The sequence below is a fragment of the Heptranchias perlo genome, chromosome 40 (genome assembly GCF_035084215.1).
Source record: "Heptranchias perlo isolate sHepPer1 chromosome 40, sHepPer1.hap1, whole genome shotgun sequence".
In the NCBI taxonomy this organism is placed as follows: domain Eukaryota; kingdom Metazoa; phylum Chordata; class Chondrichthyes; order Hexanchiformes; family Hexanchidae; genus Heptranchias; species Heptranchias perlo.
The window spans coordinates 17,857,332-17,876,030 of record NC_090364.1 but is presented as its reverse complement, the minus strand read 5'-3'; the positions used below and the strand labels follow the sequence as shown (position 1 = coordinate 17,876,030).

General features: G+C 46.8%; 1 protein-coding gene across 1 annotated transcript in view; it reads right to left on the bottom strand.

Moving 5' to 3' along the window:
* Positions 1–18,499, bottom strand: part of LOC137305433 (protein FAM227A-like) — a 103,426-nt gene extending 84,927 nt beyond the window's left edge. The window contains exon 1 of the mRNA XM_067974257.1: positions 18,414–18,499. The gene's annotated coding sequence lies outside the window, so the exon portion shown is untranslated. The remainder of the gene's footprint in view (positions 1–18,413) is intronic.
* Positions 18,500–18,699: the final 200 nt, after the last annotated feature.

Below are 18,699 nucleotides of genomic sequence, written 5' to 3'. Positions count from 1 at the left end.
GGATAGAGGCCCTTCGGCCCATCGTGTCCGCGCCGGCCATCAAGCCCTGTCTACTCTAATCCCATATTCCAGCATTTGGTCCATAGCCTTGTATGCTATGGCATTTCAAGTGCTCATCCAAATGCTTCTTGAATGTTGTGAGTGTTCCTGCCTCCACAACCCTTTCAGGCAGTGAGTTCCAGACTCCAACCACCCTCTGGGTGAAAAAGTTCTTTCTCAAATCCCCCAGGGAAGGTCTCTAGGATAATTGTGGTGTGCTGCAGGAAGAAGCCGCTCATCACTCTTCATCTGATCAAGATTCCAATGGAGAGGAGGAGGAGGAGAAGGGGTTAAATGAAGATGGGGCCCCCAACCTCAGACCAGCTGATCACATTGCTGCTCAGGATGCCAGGGAAAGCTTGAAGGTTTAGTTAGTCACTCACACTGGACCAAAGTAACTATCACATCCCCCGCCCCCTCTCCCCCCTCATCCCCACTGACACAAAGCAGTCCTGTAACCAATCATCCATCTATTGCACATGCACCAATTGGTCTCAGTCAATTCACGTCTTCACATTCATCACCGAGCAACTGAAAACCCGAGTTGCCATTCGCCAGGCAAGAATGGTGAACACGGGAAAGTGGTGCAAATTAATTTTATGTGAATAAATAAATTAAACTTACTAACACAACATTTTCATAAACACCCATGTGCTTACCCTCGGTGAACTATAAAGCTTTTCTCCTTTCCTTACCGCTCCTACGTGGTGCAACCCCTGTGGCTTCAGCAGAGGTAGAGGCAGAGGCAGGTTGCTCTGATCCCCACTCTGACTTCTGAGATGCTCCCGGCCAACGATCTCCAGGTGTTGGAGCCCCAACGACTGCTCCACCTGCACCTGTGCAGGGCAGACTTGGTCATCAGGAGAGGAGGCAGCATGTTGGGTACTGGTTGGGTCGATGGCGGGGTGGGGGGTGGGGGGCGGCGTAACAGGTGAGATGTGGAAACGCTTTGAGTGGAGTTCCCAATTCCATGTCCCCTTTCATCATAATCCCTCTCCTGGGCCAGTGGCACATCACTCCGACGTCTCTGCGGGAGAGCAGATTAGAGACGTCTTGTAAGGCCACAGCTAATGAATGTTTAAGGCGGCAGAAATGTTTGCATGGCCGTGGTCTGGGCCTGCAGGGACTGATTAGATTGCCGCGATACAAGTTCCACAAAGGAGGCTACTCTATCCATGGAAACATCCTCGCAATGCTCTGTGACATCAATCCACAAATGCTTGAGCTGGACTCCTCCATCCTCTCTGCTATTGTGGAAAGTATGCCTGGCAGGACTGCCAGCACTTTGCACATTTGCTACTCACCCTCTATTATTCTCCTTTCCATTGATGGCCCCCAGGGTTCAGCATCTGTGTCCAGCTGAGCAGAGCTTGGAGAGGAGTGTGCCTTCCCACACGGACCCTCCACAGCTGTCCCTATCACCACTCTCTGCTCGTGCTCACTTGTGAACTGTGATTCACCAGATGTGATCCCACTTAACTCTAACAGGATGCACCGAAGTGCTCATATCTGGGCTGGTGTCTGGTAAGCAAGTGTCCTGTGATGGTGCACCCTCAGATGGAATCAGCTCCTGAGGAAACATCGTCCGCAAAGGACACGGGCTGATGTTCTTTGTGTGAAGGCCCTGGAAGAGAGAAGAGACAGATATGATTTAGTCAGGGGAATGTGCAAATGTTGAAATTCGGCATGAGTAAGGTGATCATATTTCATTCGGTGCTGAAATCAGGTCAACGTGACTTAGTCTTGTAGGAGATGTGTGTCGGAGATATTTAATGCCATCACCATGCAGCAATGAAGTCCGAGTCTCACCATCTCCAATGCTCAGGGACGCTGATATCCCGCTTATCTCCTTGGCCTCCTGCTCTGCAGATGTCATTAATCGAATCCAGGAGAAACATATCCCACTAAAAAGCAAGAACGAACTAGCCAGTAATGATACACCACAGATGAATAAAGAAATAAGGGCAAAATTAAAACTAAAGAAAAAGGCATTCACTAAGTATATAGACAACAAAGGAGAGGATGATAAAAGGGAATATGAAAAGGTTAGGAAAAAAGTCAAAAAAACAATTACGAAAGCAAAGAGAAACTACAAAAAAAATTATCAAGGAATATAAAAAGAAATAGTAAAGTATTCTACAGACATATAAATAACAAAAGAAAAATCAGGATAGGGATAGGGCCACTAAGTGATGCACACGATAAACTCACAGGTAATGACAGCGAAATGGCAGGAATATTAAATAATTACTTTGCCTCAGTATTTACCAGGGAGACTAACATGATGGGCATGACATTAGAAGAGATCAAAAAAGATATAAAGACATTTAAGATAGAAAGGGTGGTGGGGGGTGGGGGGGGGAGATAATTGATAAACTAATCAAACTTAGAGAGGATAAAACCCCTGGTCCAGACAGATTGCATCCGCACATATTAAAAGTTAGGGAAGAGCTAGCAGAGGCACTTTACATATATTGAAAAATCATTAGAAAAGTGACTGGCAGACAGCTAATGTGATTCCTGTATTTAAAAAGGGAGATGGAACCAGTCCAGAGAACTATGGACCAATTAGCTTAACGTCGGTGGTAGGAAAGATAATGGAATCTTTACTTAAAGATGTAACAGAAAAACATCTAGAAGCCGAAAAAATAATAAAGAATAGCCAGCATGGATTTCAAAAGGGAAGATCATTCTTGACCAAACTTATTGAATTCTTCGAAGTAGTAACAGAAAGGATAGACAAGGATAATGCAGTAGATGTAACATATTTGGATTTTCAAAAAGGCCTTCGATAAGGTACCGCATAGTAGACTCATGACTAAGGTCAGAGCATGTGGAGTCAGGGGACAAATAGCAGAATAGATAACAAGCTGGCTACAGAACAGAAAACAGGGGAGTAGGGGATAAAGGTAGTTACTCAGACTGGCAAAAGGTGGGAAGTGGTGTTCCACAAGGATCAGTGCTGGGACCACTGTTGTTCACCATCTACATAAACAATTTGGACTCGGGAATCAGAAGTACAATTTCAAAATTTGTGGACTACCCCAAATTGGGGGATATAGTTAATACTGAGGAGGACTGTGATAAAATACAGGAAGATATTAATAAACTTGCAGAATGGGCATGTAATTGGCAAATGAATTTCAATATAGATAAGTGTGAGGTATTACATTTTGGTAGGAAGAATAAGAGGGCCACATACTGCTTGGATAATAAGAGTCTAAATGGGATAGAGGAACAGAAGGATCTGGGGGTACAGATACACAAATCATTAAAAGTAACCGAAAACTGGGGTTCATTTTCTAGAGGGATAGAATTGAAAAGCAGAGAAGTCATGTTAAACTTGGTTAGACCACACTTGGAGTACCGCCAACAGTTCTGGTCTCCATATAGAAGCACTGGAGAAGGTGCAAAAAAGATTTACTAGGATGATACCAGAACTGAGAGATTATACGTATAACGAAAGATTGAACGGGCTGGGTATCTTTTCTCCAGAAAAGAGAAGACTGAGGGGTGACCTGACACAGGTCTTTCAGATTATGAAAGGGTTTGATAGGGTAGTTGTAGAGAAGATGTTTCCACTCGCGGGGGAGAGCAAAGCTAGGGGTCATACATATAAGATAGTCACCAATAAATCCAGTAGGGAATTCAGGAGAAACTTCTTTACCCAGAGTGGTTAGAACGTGGCTAGCATAGATGCACTTAAGGGGAAGCTCGATAAACATATGAGAAAGGAATGGAAGGATATGCTGATAGGGCTAGATGAAGTAGGGAGGGAGGAGGCTCGTCTGGAGCATAAATACTGGCATGGACCTGTTAGGCCAAATGGCCAGTTTCTGTGCTGTACATTCTATGTAATGTCAACTGGACGATTTGTGGTGGCCCACCTCCATTCCTCTCCCTCTTCCTTGTATTTTGCACTCTCTTCTCCTGCAAGGGGGCAGGACAGACCTATGATTGTCTGTAAGGCATGTGTGCATCCGATGGATGCAGTGCATTCGGTGAAGGTGACTATCAGGCAGATGCGTTTGCGGATGTGTTGCAAGTGCCATCTGTGGGCGAGTGATGAGAATCGGGTGAGTTGCCTTGAGGTGGTGTCACATCACATAAGGATTGGAGTGAACGGCAGTGGTGGATGAAGAAAGGGGCAGGTGATGAAGTGAAACGGAACGATGGGTGTTGCTGAAACTTAAGTAGATGTGAGGAGTAATGTGATGGAATACGCTGGACAAGACAGAGTGAGGGGGGGTGCACTAGAAGATGTAGGTGAATCTGCAACTGTGCTCACCTTTCCTGGTTAGATCATTAAACGGCTTGCTGCAATGGATCCAGGTACAGAGCACTACGCTCCTGCTGCTGACTTCTTCAGCCACCTCTAGCCATGCCTTCTTCGTCAGAGCAGCAGTTTTTTTCTTGCCAATGCTGGGGAATAGAAACTCCTTCCTAGACCTCACTGCACCCAGCGGTACATCAAGAGACATCTCATTACACTGGGCCTGACGCAGTCTTTGCCCTTCCTGACTCCAGCTCAAAATTGACAAGGTTCCACATGGCAGACTGGTCAAAAAAGTAAAAGTCCATGGGATCCAAGGGAAAGTGGCAAGTTGGATCCAAAATAGGCTCAGTGGTAGGAAGCAAAGGGTAATGGTTGACGAGTGTTTTTGTAACTGGAAGGCTGTTTCTAGTGGGGTTCAGCAGGGCTTAGTACTAGGTCCCTTGCTTTTTGTGGTATATATTAATGATTCAGACTTAAATGTAGGGGGCATGATTAAGAAGTTTGCAGATGACACAAAAATTGGCTTTGTGGTTGATAGTGAGGAGGAAAGCTGTAGACTGCAGGAAGCTAGCAATGGACTGGTCGGGTGGACAGAAAAGTGGCAAATAGAATTCAATCCAGAGAAGTGTGAGGTAATGCATTTGGGAGGTCAAACAAGGCAAGGGAATACACAATAAATGGGAGGATACTGAAAGGTGTAGAGGAAGAGAGGGACCTTGGAGTGCATGTCCACAGATCTCTGAAGGTAGCAGGATAGGTAGATAAAGTGGTTAAGAAGGCATACGGGATACTTTCCTTTATTAGCCGAAGCACAGAATATAAGAGCAGGGAGGTTATGCTAGAACTGTATAAAACACTAGTTAGGCCACAATTTGAGTACTGCGTACAGTTCTGGTCACCACAGAGAGGGTGCAGAGCAGATTTACGGGATGTTGGCAGGACTGGAGAATTTTAGCTATGAGGAAAGATTGGACAGGCTGGGGTTGTTTTCTTTGAAGCAGAGGAGGCTGAGGGGTGATTTAATTGAGGTGTATAAAATTATGAGGGGCCTAGAGTGGACAGGAAGGACCTATTTCCCTTAGCAGAGAGATCAATAACCAGGGGGCATAGATTTAAAGTAATTGGTAGAAGGATTAGAGGGGAGCTGAGGAAAAATATTTTCACCCAGAGGGTGGTGGGGGTCTGGAACTCACTGCCTGAAAGGGTGGTAAAGGCAGAAACTCTCAACTCATTTAAAAAGTACTTGGATATGCACTTGAAGTGCTGTGACCTACAGGGCTACGGACCAAGTGCTGGGATTAGACTGGGTAGCTCTTTTTCGACCAGCACAGACACGATGGGCCGAATGGCCTCCTTCTGTGCTGTAAATTTTTCTAAGTTTCTAAAATTTTTCTCAAAAGCAAAATACTGCAGATGCTGAAAATCTGAAATAAAAATGTCAGATAACGAAAGTTCTTTGACCTGAAATGTTAACTCTGTTTCTTTCTCCAAAGATGCTGCCTCACTTGTTGAGATTTTCCAGCATTTTATGTCTCTCTCTCCTACAATGCTCCCAACTCCTCCAAATTCTATTTTCCATTGGCCCTTTATAGTATCATAGTATGTTAAGAACGTAAGAAATAGGAGCAGGATTAGGCCATACGGCCCCTCGAGCCTGCTCTGCCATTCAATAAGATCATGGCTGATCTTGGACCTCAATTCCACTTTCCTGCCTGATCCCCATATCCCTTGATTCCCCCAGAGTCCAAAAATCAAGCTGTATCAGCCTTGAATATTCTCAACGACTGAGCATCCACAGCCCGCTGGGATAAAGAATTCCAAAGATTCACCACCCTCTGGGTGAAGAAATTCCTCCTCATCTCAGTTCTAAATGGCCGACCCTTTATCCTGAGACTATGCCCACTAGTTCTACACTCTCCAGCCAGGGGAAACAGCTTCTCAGCATCTACCCTGTCAAGCCTTCTAAGAATTTTATATGTTTCAATGAGATCACCTCTCATTCTTCTAAACTCCAGAGAATATACGCCCATTCTACTCAGTGTTACAGCACAGAAGGCAGCCATTCGGCCCATCATGCCTGTGCTGGCTCTTTGAAAGAGCTATCCAATTGGTCCCACTGCCCTGCTCTTTCCCCTTAGCCCTGTAAATTTTTCCCCTTCAAGTATTTATCCAATTACCTTTTGAAAGTTATTATTGAATCTGTTTCCACCGCCCTTTCAGGCAGCACATTCCAGATCAAAACAACTCGCTGCGTTAAAAAATATTTCCTCATGTCGCCTCTGGCTCTTTTGCCGATCACCTTAAATCTGTGTCCTCTGGTTACCGACCCTTCTGCCACTGGAAACAGTTTCTCCTTAATTACTTTATCAAAATCGTTCATGATTTTGAACACCTCTATCAAATCTCCCCATAACCTCTCTGCTCTAAGGAGAACAACCTCAGCTTCTCCAGTCTCTCCACGTATCTGAAGTCCCTCATCCCTGGCACCATTCTAGTAAATCTCTTCTGCACCCTCTCTAAGGCCTTGACATCCTTCCTAAAGTGTGGTGCCCAGAATTGAACACGATATTCCAGCTGAGGCCTAACCAGTGTTTTATAAAGGTTTGGCCTAACTTCCTTGTTTTTGTGCTCAATGCCTCCATTAAAGCTCAGGAGCCCATATGCTTTTTTAAAACAGCCTTTTCAACTTGTCCTGCAACCTACAAAGATTTGTGTATAAACACCCCCAGTTCTCTCTGTTCCTGCACCCCCTTTAAAATTGGACCATTTAGTTTATTTTGCCTCTCCTCATTCTTCCTACCAAAATGTATCACTTCACACTTCTCTGTGTTTAATTTCAACTGCCATGTGTCTGCCCATTTCACCAGTCTGTTACTATCCTCCACATTGTTTACTATATTTCCAAGTTTCGTGTCATCTGCAAACTTTGAAATTTAACCCTCTATACCCAAGTCCAGGTCATTAATATATATCAAAAAGAGCAGTGGTCCTAATACTGACCCCTGGGGAACACCACTGTATACTTCCCTCCAGTCTGAAAATCAACAGTTCACCACTACTCTCTGCCACGCAGCCATTGACCCTTTTAATTTTATCCTGGGTTATTGGCTCTAAAAATTTCCCCATCACTGACATTAGGCTGACTGGGATGTAATTGCCGGGTTTATCCCTCTCCCCTTTTTTGAACAGGGGTGTAACATTTGCAATCCTCCAGTCCTCTGGCACGCCCCCATATCTAAGGAGGATTGGAAGATTGTGGCCAGAGCCTCCGCGATTTCCACCCTTATTTCCCTCAGTAACCGAGGATGCATCCAATCCGGACCGGGTGATATTTCTACTTTGAGTATTGCCAACCTTTTAAGTACCTCCTCTTTATCTATTTTTATCCTATCCAATATCACTATCACCTCCCCCTTTACTGCTACAATGGCAGCATCCTCTTCTCCAGTGAAGACTGATGCGATGTATTCATTTAGTACCTCAGCCGTACACTCAGTCTCCACAAGAAGGTCTCCTTTTTGTCCATAATCAGCCCTATCCTTTCTTTGATTACCCTTTTACTATTTATATGTTTATAAAAGACTTTTGGGTTCCCTTTTACGTTAGCTGCTAATCTATTCCCTTTTTTTAGATCTCGTCTGTACTTTCTGTATTCAGCAGCTTATATTTGTTAGAAGCCTTGTTTTCCTGTTTCATTTTAATCTCTCTATCTTTAGTCATCCAGGGAGCTCTAGCTTTGAATGCCCTTCCTTTCCCCCTCGTGGGAATGTGTCTACTCTGTACCTGAACCATCTCCTCCTTGAAGGCCTCGCATTGTTCAATTACTGTTTTGTCACCAATATTTGATTCCAATCCACCAGGGCAAGAATCCCTTTTTAACTCACTGAAATTAGCCCTCCTCCAGTTAGGTATTTTTACTCTTGATTGTTCCATGTCCTTTTCCATAACTATTCTAAACCTAATGACATGATCTCTGTTCCCCAAATGCTCTCCCACTGAAACATGCTCCACTTGCCCCACTTCATTCCCCAGAACTAGATCCAGCACTGCTTCCTTCCTCGTTGGGCTGGAAACACACTGATCAAGAAAGTTCTCTTGTACACATTTCAGGAATTCCTCCCCCTCTTTGCCCTTTACACTGTTACCATCCCAGTCTATATTGGGATAATTGAAGTCCCCCATTATCACTACTCTATAGTTCTCGCATCTTTCTGTAACTTGCCTGCAAATTTGCTCCTCTATCTCATTCCCACTATTTGGTGCCTATAGTCTACACCCAGTAGTGTAATAGCTCCTCTATTGTTCCTTAATTCTAACCAAATAGATTCTGTCTTTGACCCCTCAACTACATAGAATCATAGGAATTTAGGGCAAGAAGGAGGCCATTCAGCCCATCGTGTCTGTGCTGGCCGAAAAAGAGCCACCCAGCCTAATCCCTAGCCTTGATATCCCTTCTATTTTGAAGGTGGTGGCTTGAATCATGCTGCAGTGTGGTCCCAAGGCACCAGCGGTCCTCCAGTAGCTTGTGGCCATTCTTCATATTTGAGCTTGGACAGTGAGCAACTGGCTATTTGACTGTAAGAGATTACAGAAGAACCAAATCCTGTACTCCCCTGATGTCCTTCTATCACTTCTAGGAGAATTTACTGAATCCCAATCAAGAATGGGAGCTCCGGACATGTTCTTCCTTTCCTTTCCAGTGCTATAATAGTTTCTTTGATCAATACTGCCACACCCCTCCTGTTTTTCCTTCCCGATCTTTCCTGAATATCTTGTAGCCAGGAATGTTAAGTACCCAATCCTCCCCTTCTTTGACCCAGGTCTCTGTTATTGCCACTATATCATAGTCTCATGTGGCGACTTGTGCCTGCAGCTCACCAACCTTACGTACCACGCTACGTGCATTTATGAACATGCACTCTAATCTCATCTAAGGCTGCTTCACCCCCTGTCTGATCCCTCCAATTTCTGAACTATTCTTTACTCTAGTGCTATTTGAGTCATAGAGTCATAGAGTTATACAGCACGGATATAGGCCCTTCGGCCCATCGTGTCCGCGCCGGCCATCAAGCCCAGTCTAATCTAATCCCATATTGCAGCATTTGGTCCGTAGCCTTGTATGCTATGGCATTTCAAGTGCTCATCCAATTGCTTCTTGAATGTTGTGAGGGTTCCTGCCTCCACAACCCTCTCAGGCAGTGAGTTCCAGACTCCAACCACCCTCTGGGTGAAAAAGTTCTTTCTCAAATCCCCTCTAAACCTCCCGCCTTTTACCTTGAATCTATGCCCCCTTGTTATAGAACCCTCAACGAAGGGAAAAAGCTCCTGAGTATCCATCCTATCTATGCCCCTCATAATTTTGTACACCTCAATCATGTCCCCCCTCAGCCTCCTCTGCTCCAAGGAAAACAAACCCAATCTTCCCAGTCTCTTCATAGCTGAAGCGCTCCAGCCCTGGTAACATCCTGGTGAATCTCCTCTGCACCCTCTCCAAAGCGATCACATCCTTCCTGTAGTGCGGCGACCAGAACTGCACACAGTACTCCAGCTGTGGCCTAACCAGTGTTTTATACAGCTCCATCATAACCTCCTTGCTCTTATATTCTATGCCTCGGCTAACAAAGGCAAGTATCCCATATGCCTTCTTTACCACCTTATCTACCTGTTCCGCCGCCTTCAGGGATCTGTGAACTTGCACACCAAGATCCCTCTGACACTCTGTCTTGCCTAGGGTCCTCCCATTCATTGTGTAGTCCCTTGCCTTGTTAGTCCCTCCAAAGTGCATCACCTCGCACTTTTCCGGGTTAAATTCCATTTGCCACTGTTCCGCCCATCTGACCAACCCATCTATATCGTCCTGCAGACTGAGGCTATCCTCCTCGCTATTTACCACCCTACCAATTTTTGTATCATCAGCGAACTGACTGATCATACCTTTTACATTCATATCCAAGTCGTTAATGTAGACCACAAACAGCAAGGGCCCCAGCACAGATCCCTGTGGTACCCCACTGGCCACAGGCTTCCAGTCACAAAAACAACCTTCGACCATCACCCTCTGCCTTCTGCCACTAAGCCAGTTTTGTATCCAAAGTGCCAAGGCACCCTGGACTCCATGGGCTCGTACCTTCTTGACCAGTCTCCTGTGCGGGACTTTATCGAAGGCCTTACTGAAATCCATGTATACCACATCCACTGCGTTACCCTCATCCACACGCCTAGTCACCCCCTCAAAAAATTCAATCAAATTAGTCAGACATGATCTTCCCTTGACAAAGCCATGTTGACTATCCCTGATTAATCCTTGCTTCTCCAAGTGGAGACTAATTTTGTCCTTCAGAATTTTTTCCAATAATTTTCCTACCACTGATGTTAGGCTCACTGGCCTGTAGTTCCCCGGTTTTTCCCTACTCCCCTTCTTGAATAATGGTACTACATTAGCGGTTCTCCAGTCCTCTGGCACATCCCCTGTGGCCAGAGAGGTTCTGAATATATGTGTTAGAGCCCCCGCAATCTCCTCCTTTGCCTCACACAGTAGCCTGGGATACATTTCGTCCGGGCCTGGGGATTTATTTGTCTCTCCTAGTCTTTTGTGCACCTTGTTTCTCCTCTCTAATGTTTCATCCTGGTGCCCCTCACCCTGCCAAATTAGTTTAAACCCTCCCCCACAGCACTTGTTAACCTCCCCACGAGGATGTTGGTCCCAGCTCTGTTGAGGTGCAACCCGTCCATCTTGAAAAGGTCCCTCCTGCCCCAGAACTGGACCCAATCCCCCAGGAATCTGAAGCCCTCCCTCCTGCACCATGTCTCCAGCCACGCAGTAACCTGTCTTATCCTACTATTCTTATACTCACTCGTGCGTGGCACTGGTAGTAATCCAGAGATTACTACCTTTGAGGTCCTGCTTTTTAACTTCCTGCCCAGCTCCTGAAACTCTGACTGCAGCCCCTTGAACCTTTTCCTTCCTGTCATTGGTTCCCACACGGGTTACGACTTCTGACTGTACCCCTTCCCCCTGCAGAATGTTCTGCACTCCCTCAGTGATGTCCTTTACTCTGGCATCAGGGAGACAACACACCATGTGGGACTCACATCTGCAGTTGCAGAAACACCTGTCTATGCCCCTGTCTATTGAATCCCCTATAACATCTGCATTTCTACATTTTCTTTTGCCCCCCTGTGCAGTCGAGTCTCCTACGGTGCCGTCTCCCACGGATTTGCTCCTGACTGCACTCCCCGAGGTGTCAACACCCTCACTGGTATTCAACACTGAATACCAGATTGTGAGTGCCACACTCCCAGGGGACTCCTGCACTGCCTGCCTGTTCCTCCTAGTCTGTCTGGTGGTCACCCATTCCCTCTCCACCCGAACTCTCTGTAGCTGAGGGGTGACCACCTCCTGAAACGTGCTATCCATGAAACTCTCAGCTTCCTGTGTGCATTGTAGTGACGCCAGCTGCCCCTCAAGCTCAGAAACTCTGAGTTTGAGCAGTGGCACTTCCTGCACGTGCGGTTTTCCAGGACACATGAAGTGTTCTGGAGTTCCCACATGGCACAAGATGTGCATGCGATGGGCCCCAGCTGTCCTGCCATGTTTAAAACTGTTTTTATTTCGCTTCAAGGCTATTTAACTGTTTAGCTAATACTAAAAAACTGAAAGTCTAAGCACTAAAAAAAACTACCCACTACTAAAATACTAACCAATCAACTAAATACTCACACTAACTTAACACTAGCCACCAAAAACACCAACCAATAAACTAAATATTTATCTGTAATTTACCCCCACTGTTCCTGCTTGTGTTGTGATGTCACTTTTAGATTTTTGTCTGTTTTAGATTCACCGTGCGTGCTGCTTTATTCTCTCTCTCAGGTCCCGCTCTCTCTCTCTCTCTCGTGCTGCTTTATGCTCTCTCTCAGGTCCCGCTCTCTCTCTCTCTCTCTCTCTCTCTCTCGTGCTGCTTTATTCTCTCTCTCAGGTCCCGCTCTCTCTCTCGTGCTGCTTTATGCTCTCTCTCAGGTCCCTCTCTCTCTCTCGTGCTGCTTTATGCTCTCTCTCAGGTCCCGCTCTCTCTCTCTCTCGTGCTGCTTTATGCTCTCTCTCAGGTCCCGCTCTCTCTCTCGTGCTGCTTTATGCTCTCTCTCAGGTCCCTCTCTCTCTCTCGTGCTGCTTTATGCTCTCTCTCAGGTCCCGCTCTCTCTCTCTCTCGTGCTGCTTTATTCTCTCTCTCAGGTCCCGCTCTCTCTCTCTCTCGTGCTGCTTTATTCTCTCTCTCAGGTCCCGCTTTCTCTCTCTCTCTCGTGCTGCTTTATGCTCTCTCTCTCGTGCTGCTTTATGCTCTCTCTCAGGTCCCGCTCTCTCTCTCTCTCGTGCTGCTTTATGCTCTCTCTCAGGTCCCGCTCTCTCTCTCTCTCTCTCTCTCTCGTGCTGCTTTATTCTCTCTCTCGGGTCCCGCTCTCTCTCTCTCTCGTGCTGCTTTATGCTCTCTCTCAGGTCCCGCTCTCTCTCTCTCTCTCTCTCTCTCTCTCGTGCTGCTTTATTCTCTCTCTCAGGTCCCTCTCTCTCTCTCTCTCTCGTGCTGCTTTATTCTCTCTCTCAGGTCCCGCTCTCTCTCTCTCTCTCTCTCTCGTGCTGCTTTATTCTCTCTCTCAGGTCCCGCTCTCTCTCTCTCGTGCTGCTTTATTCTCTCTCTCAGGTCCCGCTCTCTCTCTCTCGTGCTGCTTTATTCTCTCTCTCAGGTCCCGCTCTCTCTCTCTCTCTCTCGTGCTGCTTTATTCTCTCTCTCAGGTCCCGCTCTCTCTCTCTCTCTCTCTCTCTCGTGCTGCTTTATTCTCTCTCTCAGGTCCCGCTCTCTCTCTCTCTCGTGCTGCTTTATTCTCTCTCTCAGGTCCCGCTCTCTCTCTCTCTCGTGCTGCTTTATTCTCTCTCTCAGGTCCCGCTCTCTCTCTCTCTCTCTCGTGCTGCTTTATGCTCTCTCTCAGGTCCCGCTCTCTCTCTTGTGCTGCTTTATGCTCTCTCTCAGGTCCCGCTCTCTCTCTCTCTCTCTCGTGCTGCTTTATGCTCTCTCTCAGGTCCCGCTCTCTCTCTTGTGCTGCTTTATGCTCTCTCTCAGGTCCCGCTCTCTCTCTTGTGCTGCTTTATGCTCTCTCTCAGGTCCCGCTCTCTCTCTTGTGCTGCTTTATGCTCTCTCTCAGGTCCCTCTCTCTCTCTTGTGCTGCTTTATGCTCTCTCTCAGGTCCCGCTCTCTCTCTCGTGCTGCTATATTCTCTCTCTCAGGTCCCTCTCTCTCTCTCTCTCTCGTGCTGCTTTATTCTCTCTCTCAGGTCCCGCTCTCTCTCTCTCGTGCTGCTTTATTCTCTCTCTCAGGTCCCACTCTCTCTCTCGTGCTGCTTTATGCTCTCTCAGGTCCCTCTCTCTCTCTCGTGCTGCTTTATGGTCTTCATTAAGTAGTTGAGGTGAAATCGCATCATGCGCGGCACATCACCCCTGCGTTGGAGATGCAAAACCCGGAATTAAAACGATAGTGAGGCATCTCTGTTGAAATCAGACATTTCCAACCGCCCCACGATCTTTCGCACTTCACGTCAGCTATCGCCCCCCGTTCAGATCTCTCCTCTGCTTTACTATCAACCCCCGTGTCTTTTCCTCTGTCACTCTCTGTCTCTTTCACACATTATCTCTCTTCCTTGCCTTGTCTCCAGCTCTCTGTATCTCTCCCAGTGTCTCTCACTCCATGTCTTTCTTGCTTTTTCAATTTGTGTCTCACTCATTCCATCGTCACGTTCTCTCAGTCTCTCTCCCACTTCTCACTCACTGCTTTTGACATAGTCTGTCTCACTGTTTCTCCTTTGGTCTCTCACTCACAGGCTGTCTCACTGTTTCTCCTTTGGTCTCTCACTCACAGGCTGTCTCACTGTTTCTCCTTTGGTCTCTCACTCACAGGCTGTCTCACTGTTTCTCCTTTGGTCTCTCACTCACAGGCTGTCTCACTGTTTCTCCTTTGGTCTCTCACTCACAGGCTGTCTCACTGTTTCTCCTTTGGTCTCTCACTCACAGGCTGTCTCACTGTTTCTCCTTTGGTCTCTCACTCACAGGCTGTCTCACTGTTTCTCCTTTGGTCTCTCACTCACAGGCTGTCTCACTGTTTCTCCTTTGGTCTCTCACTCACAGGCTGTCTCACTGTTCTCCCTTTTATGGTTGCTCCTGACTCTCTCTCTCACACTGACTGTCTGTCAACCTGTCTCACACAGCGGAATTAGTTTTTTCTGATTTCCGAATGTGAACACCACTCAAACTCCTAGCCTTCTTTGCTCCAATGAAAAGAGCCCCAGTCTCCTTCGTCTCCCCTCATAACGAATGTCTCTCATCCGTGCTATGCTCTTAGTGTAGCTCTCCTGCACCCTCTCCATGATCTTGACATCCTTCCTAAAGTAAGTCATCCAAAACTGGACAGAATATTCTAACTGCAACAGGTTTAGCATTATCTCTCTGCGTTTGTACTCTGTGCCCCTTTAGATATATAGAACCTTCCTAACCCATGCCTCCTCCCCCCATATCAGCACACTGACTCTTCCTAAATCACCCCCAGTATCAGCACATCCCCCAAGCCTGAATCAGTACACTGCCTCTAACCAATCCCATGGTATCAGCAACTGCCTCTTCCTACTGCCCTGTATCACCATACTGTCTCCTCCCAATCCCCCTGTATCAGCATACTGCCTCTTCCTAATCATCCCCCATATCAGCACACTGCCTCTTCCTAATCCCCACTGTATCAGCACACTGCCCCTTCCTAATCATCTCCTGTATCAGCACACTGCCTCTTCCTAATCCCCACTGTATCAGCACACTGCCCCTTCCTAATCATCTCCTGTATCAGCACACTGCCTCTTCCTAATCCCCACTGTATCAGCACACTGCCCCTTCCTAATCATCTCCTGTATCAGCACACTGCCTCTTCCTAATCCCCACTGTATCAGCACACTGCCTCTTCCTAATCCCCACTGTATCAGCACACTGCCTCTTCCTAATCCCCACTGTATCAGCACACTGCCCCTTCCTAATCATCTCCTGTATCAGCACACTGCCTCTTCCTAATCCCCACTGTATCAGCACACTGCCTCTTCCTAATCCCCACTGTATCAGCACACTGCCTCTTCCTAATCCCCACTGTTTCAGTACACTGCCTCTTCTTAATTCCCATTGTATCAGCACACTGACCCTAACTAATCCCGTATCAGCACACTGCAATTTCCTAATCACCCGTGTCAGAAGAATGCCACTTCCTAATCCTCTGTATCAGCATACTGCCACTTCCTAATCCCCTGTATCAGCACACTGCCTCTTCCTAATCCCCCTTGTTTGAGCACATGGCAACATCCTAATTCCCTTGCCAGCATAATGCCACTTCCTAATCCCATGTATCGGCTCACTGCCTCTTATTAATCCCCTCCTGTATCAGCACACAACCCCTTCCAAATCCCCCCCATCCTGTATCAGCACATTGCCTCTTCCTAATCATAGAATCATAGAAAATAGAATGATAGAAAGGTTACAGCAGGGAAGGAGGCCATTCAGCCCATCGAGTTCACGCTGGCTCTATGCAAGAGCAATCCAGCTCGTCCCACTCCCCTGTCCTATCTCCATAGCCCTGCAATTTTTTTCCTTTCAAGTACTTATCCAGTTCCCTTTTGAATGCCATGATTGAATCTGCCTCCACCACCCCCTCAGGCAGTGCATTCCAGATCCTAACCACTCGCTGTGTAAAAAAGATTTTCCTCATGTCACCTTTGGTTCTTTTGCCAATCACCTTAAATCCATGTCCTCTGGTTCTTGACCCTTCAGCCAATGGGAACAGTTTCTCTCTATCTACTCTGTCTAGACCCTTCATGATTTTGAATCCCTCTATCAAATCTCCTCTCAACCGTCTCTGTTCCAAGGAGAACAACCCCAGCTTCTCCAGTCTATCCACATAACTAAAGTCTCTCATCCCTGGAATCATTCTAGTAAATCTCTTCTGCACCCTCTCTGAGGCCTTCACATCTTTCCTAAAGTGCGGTGCCCACAACTGGACACAATACTCCAGTTCTGTCCGAGCCAGTGTTTTATAAAGGTTCATCATGACTTCCATCCTTTTGTACTCTATCCCTCTATTTATAAACCCCAGGATCCCGTATGCTTTTTTAACTGATTTCTCAACCTGTCCTGCCACCTTCAATGATTTGTGCACATATACCCCCAGATCTCTCTGTTCCTTTTAGAATTGTGCCCTCCAGTTTATATTGCCTCTCCTCGTTCTTCATACCGAAATGTATCACTTTGCATTTTTCTGCGTTAAATTTCATCTGTCATGGGTCCGCCCATGCCACCAGCCTGTCTATATCCTCTTGAAGTCTATCACTATCCTCCTCACTATTTACTACCCTTCCAAGTTTTGTGTCATCTACAAACTTTGAAATTGTGCCCTGTATACCCAGGTCCAAGTCATTAATATATATCAAGAAAAGCAGTGGTCCCAGCACCGACCCCTGGGGAACACCACTGTGCACCTCCCTCCAGTCCGAAAAACAACTGTTCACCACTACTCTCTGTTTCCTGTCCCATAGCCAATTCTTTTACCAATGTTGCTATTGCCCCCTTTATTCCATGGTCTGCAATCTTGATGATAATCCTACCATGCGGCACTTTATCAAACGCCTTTTGAAAGTCCATATATACCACATCAACCTCACTGCCCTCATCTACCCTCTTTGTTACCTCATCAAAAAACTTTATCAGATTAGTTAAACACGATTTGCCTTTAATAATTCCATGGCTTTCCTTAATCAATCCAAACTCGTCCAAGTGACTGTTAATTCTGTCCCGGATTATCGTTTCTAAAAATTTCCTCACCACCTCATCCTAATCCCTGTATCAGTACACTGACTCTTCCTAAATCCCCTATATCAATGCATTGCCTCTTCCTAATCCACCCTTGTATCTGCACACTGCCTCTTCCTAATCTCCCCCTGTATCAGCACACTCCCTCTTCCTAATCCCCCATGTGAGTATACTGCCTCTTCCTAATCCTCCCCCGTATCAGCACACTGCCTCTAACTAATCCTCCCCCGTATCAGCACACTGCCTCTAACTAATCCTCCCCGTATCAGCACACAGCCTCTAACTAATCCCCCTGTATCAGCACATTTCCTTTAACTAATCCCCGTGTCAGCACACTGCCTCTTATTAATCCCCTCCTGCATCAACACACCTAATCCTAATCCTCCCCCTCCTGGATCACCACACGAACTCTTCCTGATTTCCCCCTATATAAGCACACTGCCTCTTCCTAATGCGCTCCTGTATCAACACACTGCCACTTCCTATTCCCTCTTGTATCAGCAAATGACAACATCCTAATCACCTGTATCATCACACTGCCTTTAACTAATCCCCCTGTATCATCACACTGCCTTTAACTAATCCCCCTGTATCATCACACTGCCTTTAACTAATCCCCCTGTATCATCACACTGCCTTTAACTAATCCCCCTGTATCAGCACACTGCCTTTAACTAATCCCCCTGTATCATCACACTGCCTTTAACTAACCCCCTGTATCAACACACTGCCTTTAACTAATCCCCCTGTATCAACACACTGCCTTTAACTAATCCCCCTGTATCAGCACACTGCCTTTAACTAATCCCCCTGTATCAGCACACTGCCTTTAACTAATCCCCCTGTATCAGCACACTGCCTTTTCCTGATCCCCCTGTATCAGCACACTGCCTTTTCCTGATCCCCCTGTATCAGCACACTGCCTTTAACTAATCCCCCTGTATCAGCACACTGCCTTTAACTAATCCCCCTGTATCAGCACACTGCCTTTAACTAATCCCCCTGTATCAGCACACTGCCTTTAACTAATCCCCCTGTATCAGCACACTGCCTTTTCCTGATCCCCCTGTATCAGCACACTGCCTTTAACTAATCCCCCTGTATCAGCACAAAGCCGCTTCCAAATCCCCTGCATTAGCACATTACCTCCCCCCAATACCAGAACACTGCCTCCCCATGCCCTCTCCTCCCTGTCCCCAGCTCCCTCACCCCTCTCACCTGGCACCACGACCCGGCTCAGCGCCCGAGGAGGCGGGAAGGCCCCGGGGAGGGGGCGTTTCTCGACCGGGCCTGTGCTGCGGCCGAGCGCCCATTGTTGGAAGCTGTTGCTGTGGTAACTCAGCGCGCCCATGGAGTGAGGGCCGAGGGGAAGTCACTCCTGTTACCCGCCGATTGCTGGGAGCTGGTTCTGAGATCTCTAGGCGGTGTTAGACTGATGCACCAATATTTAAAATACAAGTTGTACCGAGGAAAGTGGCAGCACCTTAAGCACAGAGACCACAAT